Source organism: Gymnoscopelus microlampas, assembly GCF_963454915.1.
Source record: "Gymnoscopelus microlampas genome assembly, chromosome: 21".
NCBI lineage: Eukaryota > Metazoa > Chordata > Actinopteri > Myctophiformes > Myctophidae > Gymnoscopelus > Gymnoscopelus microlampas.
In genome coordinates, this window is record NC_139958.1 from 4,593,693 (window position 1) to 4,604,073 (window position 10,381).

Here is a 10,381-nt window from a genome sequence, read left to right on the forward strand (position 1 = left end):
ACACTGAAATAAAAACAGTCCATTAAAACATTACAGGTTGAAGCAGCACATTTTTCTTAACAATAAGCCCAGATTTACCCATCCAGCATATCTTCCCAGGTGCATAATAATAAATATAAACTGTTATAACTTTGCCCTGATATATCTTTGGACCTACCATGAGTGTTCAGGACGTTACAAACTCACGCCACACTTCTGCACTCAGATTTATTAGATTAAATAATGTTTTGTTATTGTTAAAATAAGTGTTAAATAGCTATCTATATATTCTAATCATTGCTATAGAGTGTTTGTAAAAGGGGGTCTCCCTTTTTCTCCAGCTCTTTAGTAACAGAAAATACATTTGTTCAAATCAGGAGAGAGAACTCATATAGGATACAGAATAAACAAGTAAAATTGGAAGTGATGACACAAATAAATGAGCAGATAAAACTGGAACTGGAACACTATAAAATTGAAGCTGATGAATGTACTCTCTCCTGATTGGCTTAAATTGACAACCCAGCTGAAAATGTATTTTCTGTGTATTGAATTGCTGGTTTATTTTTTTATTTAGAGTAGCCACTTATTTGTTTTGCCCTTTTTCTCCCCAATTTAATCGTTTGGCCAATTAATTCCTCCCCACACACATTTCTGTGTTGTCACTGCTTTCGTATTCTACTGACTTACCTGCCAGTGAGGAGCCCCCACCAGGAGGACATATGGCCTTCGTCCTACTCCTCCCGCTCAACACTCCCTTACACGCAACGACCAATATCACCCTCCCCACCCGGCTTCCGTCCCCCCAATTGTGTTCGTATAGACCCCCGACAAACAACCTCTATGGTGGTGGGCAGGGACTTTACCACTGTGCCACCCGATCGACCCCCGTTTCTGGACAAACATTCTATAACAGTACTACCAGAATATAGAGCTTTAACCTTTTAAACAGAAACTTTTTGTTTTAAGTTTCATTCAATATATATCACTAACCCTAATATCACTCACCCTACCTTTAAATCAGCATTGACAATGCAAAGTACAGGTGAATTAATGTCAATTTCAGAGCAAATTGTAAAACTACAACAGTAACTTCAAATTGGTGTGTTTTCTTTTTTTTGTTTAGATTTTTGGATAGCAAAATGACAAATCTTTACAAATGAAACACCACAACAGTTATGATTCACTTCAGCTTTACTCACTGTCAGGAGGTAGATACATGCTGCTGCGCCTTTTCTTACCCTGGCCCTCTGTAAAGATATAGAATAAAGAGAACAAGATAATTATTTCAATATAGGATGTAATTTATATTAGTTTCTATGGTATATGTCTTTTCCAATTACCTGTCATATAAAATGGACAAATTGTAATCACTTGTAAAAGTAAATCATTGACCAATATTTCCATCATTACTTGTCTTTCCAATGTTGTGTCATGTAATTCCACTAGGTGGAGACAGGTCATCACATTTGAATGGATATGGAGGTACTCAAAACAAATCCTGAACCTCTGCTAGTTTAAGATCTTGCTGCCTGGTTATCATAGACTGGGCAAAACCTATAACAATTCGATAAAAGGGGGTACCAAACTTTTCTCAGTTGATTCTTGTGTGTTTTTCCCGCAGAATCCATTTCTGGCGTGTACATTTTTGTATTGTGCAAAATTAATTAGATCATTAGCATATTTGACACATGGGCGGAAATAACAGGGAAAACCCTATAACAATTTGATAAAAGGGTTTACCAAACTTTTCTCAGTTGATTCTTGTGTGTTTTTTTCCTGTAGAATCCATTTCTGCAGTGTACATTTTGTGTTGTACATAATTAATTAGATAATTAGCCTATTTGACGCATGGGCAGAAATAACAGGGAAAATCCTACAACGATTTGATAAAATAGTCTTGTTCCAGTTTGGTTCACTTACAAACAGTTTCCACCAAGCCTGAGCAGAAAACCTCCCAGGAAATCAAAGTGCAGAGAGGAAGCTGATGATGAGAGTGATGATGAGACCAGAAAGTCAAAGAAAGAAACCAAAGAGTCAACCTGCTAAAAAAGAGGCGGAAAACGAAAGATGCTACATCCACTGAACATGATCTTACTTCTGCTTCAGAAATGCCTTCTTCCTCATCAGAGAGTGACAGTGATTTTGTACCCAGTAGTGATCCAGATACATCAGACAGAGTGATTACTCAGATGACTTTTAATAAGAACAGATCAACTTGTCAGTTGATCTGTCTGTTATGCGTAACTATTATCTCACAAGTGTGTTTGCTTTAAGTCGGAATATATAATACACTCATTGCCTAGTTTGCATATTTGCTCTGCAAATCTAAAAACTGTTCTGTGGCCTAAACACATCATTCTGTCTGTCTATTGCCAAATTATCCACACAAATGTATTGTACAACTATATCCGCCCATGTGTCAAATAGGCTAATTATCCAATTAAATATGCACCATACAAAAATGTATATTGCAGAAATGGATTCTACAGGAAAAATGCATTAGGATCAACTGAGAAAGGTTTGGTAAACTCTTTTATCAATTTGTTATAGGGTTTTCCCTGTTATTTTCGCCCATGTGGCAAATTATTTGTCACATGGGAAATTGGAATTCTTGTGTTATTCATCCTGAAATTACAAATGGCTTGTTTGTACTTATGGTTTGCACACAACAGGTATTTTTCTAACTTAAACTCTTGTTTGCACTCGACATAAATGTCACAAGATGTCATACACTTTGCACTTTTGCAAGGAATGATATTTCAACCTTTGTTTGTTAGTTTCAACCAGTCAGAATAGAGATGCTAGGGTTAAAGCAGCACTATGTAACTTTTTAACAACTATATAGAATATTATGCTATGTGCCACAAAATTATAAAGTTGTGTTTAAGCAATAGCAATCATCCTTCCATAAATGTATAGACTCAGGGGGGTCCCTGCTAGGGGCTTGACTGTATTACTATGTATAGACTCAGGGGGTCCCTGCTAGGGGCTTGACTGTATTACTATGTATAGGGGAGACAATGAGTTTCATCCTGGCATTTACCAAGACAGCAAGGCAGAACTGTCAGTCAAAGCGATGACTAGCCAATCAGCTTGCAGAGACTCTTGGGTAATGAAGTCAAAGACGTTGGCTGCCATGTTATTTGTGTCCAAAGTGGACACTGATACCCCAAACTACATAATGCTGCTTTAATGTAAAAAATAAATATCCTTTCACACAAAGATTTGGCGGTATCCTATAGTAACTCTGAGGACCCCCTAGGGGTCCTGGACCCCCTGTTGAAGACCCCTGATTTAATGTGTGTATGTGTGCTGTAGTCACTGTGCAATCTGTTGTTATTTTACTGTATTTTATGTATGTTTTGTATCTGGAGCAATGGATCAAGAAAATGTCCTCATGTGGAAAATAAATTCTAAGTCTGGAGTAGATTGAGATGCTCACACAGATTGTAGCTAATTTTTATTTATTCATTTGTTACAATTTTGTTCCTGTTCTTGCTGTCAGATTTTCGTAAGGATGAGACATCAGCCAGCTGATCTAAACTACAGTATTTTTGGAAGGCTTCTATTTATAGTAGTCTAATGCTGCAGTCGAGCAGAAACCGTTTATCCATATTTCATCTTTTTATGTTTTCTTATAAATGAATGCGCCATTTTAAACAAAAACAAAAAAAAGCTGATCTACAACTCACTACAGCTCACAATGCGTCACAATGCAAACTGTAAGCTTTTAGAGGGGGGGGGGAGCATTTTGAAGGTTTTTGCCCAAATGCCAGGTTAAAAGTGGATGAGTAATAATAATAATAATAATAAACTTTATTTTTATAGCACCTTTCATGACATGAAATGCAGCTCAAAGTGCTTTACAGAGCAAGAATACAATTACAGTTACAACCAATAACTGTAAATGTAACCAACACTGACGTTATTCTGCCATAACGTCAGTGTGTCTGTGGGCTTCATAAATATTGGACCAATGAAAAGTATTGGAACACTGGTTACTTTTTTTTCCCATTTCCTGAAAAGTATTCCTGAAAAGTAACGGTTTTGGATATACAAGGTTTCCACCTGACAGCAATGAAATGTTAGTCTGTGTCTGGTAGTGGCAGACCTGACTGGGATACCAGCAACAATATGTCCCTTTTCAGACAGGCGGCACAAACTAACAAAAACAATAAAAGCAAAATGAAGGTTTGTGATGTGGCTGAATTAAATGTAATGTAATTGTCAACAGATTCAGTGAAAGTTCACATATATTATTATTATATTATATATGTATGAGGTAACATGTGACTGGACTCACCAGGTGATGTAATCAGTGATTCTGCCATAACGTCATCCAGGTCAGTCTTCACTCTCACAAGCTGTATCCTAACTCCATCTGAATACAGATAAAAAGATGTTGACATCAAATGAGAATAATAAGCTTACATTTCACCTGTATGAATGAATGAACCATTGTAAAGCGCTTTGAGCACTTGGAAAAGCGCTATAAAAATGCAATTCATTATTATTTCAACATGGCTCCTTAAACACAATGTTATGCCAGAGTATTTTCTGTAGTAAAAATGATCAGGAAGACATGAAAGAACTCAGGTCTAGGTGTGTGATGTAATGTGAGGGAATGGAGGCCTTCCTCACCTGAACTGAACTTCAGCACATCAACACATAGGTGGGGAGGATGGGGGGGGGTCACAGTTCACACCAGGGTTCTGGATTAAATTACCAAGAAAAAACAGTGCATGCAACACACATTATAGCTTAGATCACTATTCCCCAAACAGTGGGTCGGTTCGTGAGTGAATATCCCTTTATTTTTTTAGTTTCCTAAATGTTGTCATTAGTATTATTTTAAAGGATTTTCTAAAGATTTCCACACAAATTCAAAAATTATCATCACGAATTGAAAACAAATTCAAACATTTTTTTAAAAGAATTTCGTGATTTAAAGAAAAATAATCATAGAAATTCTCTAAATGTCCTTGTGAAATACTAGCATCATGTCCAGAGGGTGTACTTGTGCGTCAAGCTGCCTCACACTACAGAAACAGGAGATTATGGCCCTATGGCCCTCATGGCTCGGCAAGGCTTATTTTTTAATCAAAGAAATTCCCTAAATTAGAAAACGAATGTTTAAGAAGTAAACCTTCTTAAATAGCTTTACTTCTTATTCAAAATAGCAGATCTACAAGTTCACAACATGGTCTCTTCGCGCCGCGTTGCGAGCATGCAGATCTGCTATTTTCGCTCATTTGGGTCCCGGGCAAAACTTCTGATTTATCTTTTGGAAATCATCAAGATATTAATCTTGATTATTACTATTCTTGATCAAACACATCTCATTCTCAAGTCATTTTGTTTAATTCTTATAATTAATAATTATTTTCTGTTGTCTTTACTTACCAATAGATTCTTCCTCTCGTTGAAGGACAGGAGAAGAAGTAAAGTAGAATGATGAGAGACCAGATCTGATCAACTGTAGATAGGATGTTAAATGGACAATCATTAACAGAATCATAAATCCTGCAATTAAGTATCTAATCTCATGTTGTAGCAACAAGACCGTTTGATATGAAACAATATAAATCTGATGGGGGAAACAAATTTCATAAAATAACCACAAACAGTAAATCAGGTTCCCCTCTGCATTCTCTAGTTGTGCGTTTGTTGTTTCAAACAAATTGTGTTTCATATCATATTTATATCAATGTGTTGTCGCCTTTTTGTTCACTCTGTTGTAAATTAATTTACAGTCCACACACAGCCTGTATTTAATATTAACCATGATTGATAGAAAAGTTTATTTTATATCATTAATTGTGTCACACAGGTAAAAGACACAACATTGGTTGTAAAACATTGTCATATTCAAAGGGGGAAAAAAATAGTTGGCAGTGAACCACAAACCACTTTCACTAACAATATCCCCAAAGTCCAAAGTGCAGCAGTACAGCAATTTGATTGCATTCAAAATCATTATTATATGAACTACAAAAAAGGTTCTAAAGAGGGACCGCCAGATGGCTCAGCCAATTAATGCACAAGACCATTATTCTGTTTGTGAGTGTAAGGGTAACAGGATAGGTTGGCACTAGGGACATCTGGGCACCTCGATGTAAAATTGGCTATTTTGTCCAAAATGTTAAAACATTAAATATTAGAAAAATGGTGTTTAGTAATATAAAGTATACATGATGTGAATATGTACGGTACATCATTATCACACTTCATTTTATTCTTCAACTTCTTGTTTATGCCCCAAAATTACTGGGTATACAGGTTTGTAGCAATTGTAGAAATATTAGACCTTAATTGTGGAATGTTTAAGCATGTTCTAATCATGTATACTTTAAAACATTTTCCAAATATTGTATTTTTTAACATTTTGGACAAAATAGACAATTTTTTTTCGAGGTGCCCAGGTGTCCCTAAAAACCAACCTATCCTGTATCCAGTGCAAGGACCAGGTTTTGAATGTGACCTGGCCTTGTCTCTCATGTCTCAGCTCCCTTGGTTACCTGTCTCTCTACACTGATCTATCTGAAATAAAGTATCAAATTTAAAAATAGTTAGTCGGAATATACGATTCTTAGAATTACTGTTTGTAGTCCTGGAAGTGAGTTAAAAATCAGTGGTGGAAAAAGTAAAAGTGTCAATACTGCAATGTAAAAATTAAACATCCGGTAATCAAAATGTACAAAAAGTACAAAGGTATTGGCATCAAAATATACTTAAAGTACCAAAAGTAAAATTACTCAATTACTTATTATGCAGAAAGTTCAACACGTACAGTATAACACATATTTGAAAATAGCCAAAGTTTAAATATAGCTGTTAATGTGTGTTTTGTAATAATAATTCAAATCTACAAAGAAACTAGTAACTCAATTCCTGCCTGGCTGTGATTAAGAAAGCTATATAGGCTCACAGATTATGTATTTAATATTAACCACGAATGATAGCACAGTTCATTAATTGTGTCACACAGGTAAAAGTTCAACATCGGTTGTGAAACATTCCGTCATATTCAAATGGAAAATTAAAGTTGGCAGTGAACCATGAAACATCCAAAGTGCAGCAGTAGGCTACAGCAATTTCATTGCATTCAAAATCATTATTATATGAACTACTAAAAAGGTTCTAAAGAGCCAATATGTGCACAAGACCTCCGAACATTGCTGGCCCACATTAACCTACCTGACCTGGCAGAGACAGTATATTCACAGTATATGTGAATGTCAAAGTATTTTGTTTACAACAAATCTTATTTCCTTGGGCCATAGGAACCAGAATCAGGACGGTGGAGGTAACCTCTGGTTACAGTGTGTGATGTAATGTGAGGGAATGGAGGCCTTCCTCACCTGAACTGAACCTCAGCACATCAACACACAGGTGGGGAGGATGGGGGGGTCACAGTTCACACCAGGGTTCTGGATTAAATTACCAAGAAAAAACACACATTATAGCTTAGATCACTGTTTCCTAAACAGTGGGTTGGGAGTCACTTTGTTTTTTGTTTCCTAAATGTTGTCATTATTATTATTTTAAAGGATTTTCTAAATATTTCCACAAAAAAACACAAGTTATAATGAGTTGAAAACAAATTCAAACGTTTTTCATAAATAATTTCATGAATAACAGTGAATTTGATGGGGGAAACACATTTCATAAAATAAACACAAAAACACCAAAAGTGAATCAGGTTTCAATCTCATTCCCTCTCTGTATAAACTACATTCTCTAGTTGTGTGTCTAAAGAGTCTTATGATTAAAACAATACCGGTAATTAGATTACAAAATAAATCAATTAAATTTGCATGCAACACACATTATAGCTTAGATCGCTGTTTCCGGAACAGTGGGTCAGGACCCATTTTCGAGGGTCGCGATTTAATATCCCTTTATTTTTTGTTTCCTCAATGTTATTTTAAATGATTTTCTAAAGATTTCCACACAAATTCACAAATACTCATGAGTTGAAAACAAATTCAACATTTTTCAAAAATAATTTTGTGATTAAAAGAAACATAATCATAGAAATTCCCTAAATTTCGTTTGAAATACTAGCATCGTGTCCAGAGGGTGTACTTGTGTGTCAAGCTGCCTCACGCTACAGAAACAGGAGATAGGCTCCTGCCCCTATGGCCCTCTATGGCCCTCTATGGCCCTCATGGCTCGGCAAGGCTTACCTTGTAATCCAAGAAATTCCCTAAATTAGAAAAAAATGTTTAAGAAGTAAACCTTCTTAAATAGCTTTACTTCTTAGTGAAAATAGCAGATCTACAAGTTCACAACACGTCGCTTCGCGCTGTGTTGCGAGCTTGCAGATCTGCTATTATCGCTAATTTGGGTCCCGGGCAAAACTTCTGATTTATCTTTTGTAAATATGGAAATCATCAAGATATTAATCTTGATGATTACTATTATTTATCAAACACATCTTCTAATTAAAAGTCATTTTTGTTAAATTCATTATTTTCTGTTGTCTTTACTTACCAATAGATTCTTCCTCTCGTTGAAGGACAGGAGAAGAAGTAAAGTAGAATGATGAGAGACCAGATATGATCAACTGTAGATCATTGGACAATGATCTACTGTTAACAGTCAACTGGACAATCATTAACAGAATCATAAATCCTGCAATTAAGTGTCTAATCTCGTTTCTCGTCTCTCGTCTCTCGTTGTAGAAACAGACAGTTTGATATGAAAAAACAATATAAATCTGATGGGGGAAACACATTTCATAAAATAAACACAAAAAGTGATAAAAAAAGGTCAATCAGTTTTCCATCTCATTCCCTCTCTGTATAAACTACATTCTCTAGTTGTGTGTCTAAAGAGTCTTGAGATTTAAACAATAATTAGATTACAAAATAAATTAATGAAATTAATTAACAAGGCATTTATACTACCAACATAACAGCTAAAGGCTCAACACAAACACTGGACATCTGAAAATGGAAACAAATGAAAAGTAATGTAAAACATGAAAGAACAAATTGTGTTTCATATCATATTTATATCATTGTGTTGTTGCCTCTTTGTTCACCCTGTTGTAAATTAATTTACAGTCCACACACAGCTGGACTTTATCCCTTTCACACCAGATTTTGTATTTAATATTAACCATGATTGATAGCACAGTTCATTAATTGTGTCACACAGGTAAAAGTACAGTATCGGTTGTGAAACATTCCGTCATATCCAAAGGAAAATTAAAGTTGGCAGTGAACCATGAAACATCCAAAGCGCAGCAGTCATTTCATTCAAAATCATTATTATATGAACAACTAAAAAGGTTCTAATGAGCCAATTAGTGCACAAGACCTCCGAACATTGCTAGCCCACACTAACATACCTGACCTGGCGGAGACCTGTGCTCCGAGGAGCACTTTTTCTAGTTCTCTTTGAAAGGTCCAGGTTTTGAATCTGACCCCGGCCTTGTCTCTCATGTCTCTCCTCTCTCTACCCTTGGTTAGCTGTATCTCTACCCTGACTTATCTGAAATGTTAATCGGAATATAAAACTATTATCCTTACTGTAATCTTAAGAGTTTCATGTTTTGTACTGTGAAATACATTATATCTGTTTTTCTATTAAATGCCTGCCTGGCTGTGATTAAGATGAATATAGGCTACAGTATATGTGTGAATGTCAAAGTCCTTTGTTTACAACAAAGCTTATTTTCTTAAAACCAAATGCAAATAAATCCTTTGGAAATGTGCCATATGGAACCATGATCAGAGTCAGAATAGTGGTAACCTCTGGTTCAGCTTTTATGGTTGAATGTCTTATTAACAGTTTGCAAAAAGTACAGAGGTATGATTATACAATGAAGCTAAAAAGATAATGCAAAAAGCCCTGACGGCTTGTTTCCATTGTGGTCCTATGTATTCAATTCATCAAGACATTTAAAGACATACAATAAATCATCAACACTAGGAGCAATTAAAGTATATTTACAGAAGGTCATATCTGGTGTCAAACTTAGACTTGTAGGACCAGTTGCATATTGCAGACAGGTGCTCTGTTATGTAGAAAAAGGCAACAGTAAAAAAGGCAACAGTAAAATAGATAAATATATTATATTATATATATATATATATAATATAGCTTGAATGTCTGATTTTACAGTCATTATCTGATCCAAAAAACGTTAAAAGTCCAGTACCATCAAGAAACAGATGAATAATGATTGTATATAATGTTTTACACACAGAAATGTTTTGGTTAAAGTTTGAAGTGACATTGTAATAACATAATGACAACCACACATACAACCACAATACATAGGACCACAAAACAAGTCCCGGTTACTTTTTTGTGTTATGATTTTAGTTTAATGTCTGACTGTACCTCGTTCTGTTTACATTTCTGTCTAATAAAGTATTCAATCCAC